This window comes from Carlito syrichta, unplaced genomic scaffold (genome assembly GCF_000164805.1).
Source record: "Carlito syrichta isolate Samal-C Ts95f unplaced genomic scaffold, Tarsius_syrichta-2.0.1 Scaffold309114, whole genome shotgun sequence".
Classification (NCBI taxonomy): Eukaryota; Metazoa; Chordata; class Mammalia; order Primates; family Tarsiidae; genus Carlito; species Carlito syrichta.
In genome coordinates, this window is record NW_007253210.1 from 517,306 (window position 1) to 517,628 (window position 323).

Genomic DNA, 323 nt, shown 5'->3' on the forward strand with positions numbered 1-323 from the left:
TTTTGAGTCAGGGTCTCACTCTGTTGCCCAGGCTGGAGAGTAGTAGTACAATCAAGGCTCACTGCAGCCTCGATCTCCCGGGTTAGGCGATCCTTCTATCTCAGCCTCCTGATTAGCTAGGACTACAGGTATGCGCCACCAGGTCCAGTTAATTTTTTGATTTTTTTTTTTCGGTCTTACTATGTTGCCTAGGCTGGTCCTTAACTCCTGGGCTCAAGCAATCCTCCTACTTCAGCCTCCCAAAGTGCTGGGATTACAGACATGAGCCACCACTCCCAACCTACAGTTGATTTTCTTTTCTTTTCTTTTTTTTTTTTTTTTTG

At 45.5% G+C, this 323-nt stretch overlaps 1 protein-coding gene across 1 annotated transcript in view; it reads left to right on the forward strand.

Annotated features, from left to right (window-relative positions):
* Positions 1-323, forward strand: part of PLXDC1 (plexin domain containing 1) — an 83,125-nt gene that overhangs the window by 73,916 nt on the left and 8,886 nt on the right. The window lies entirely within an intron of this gene.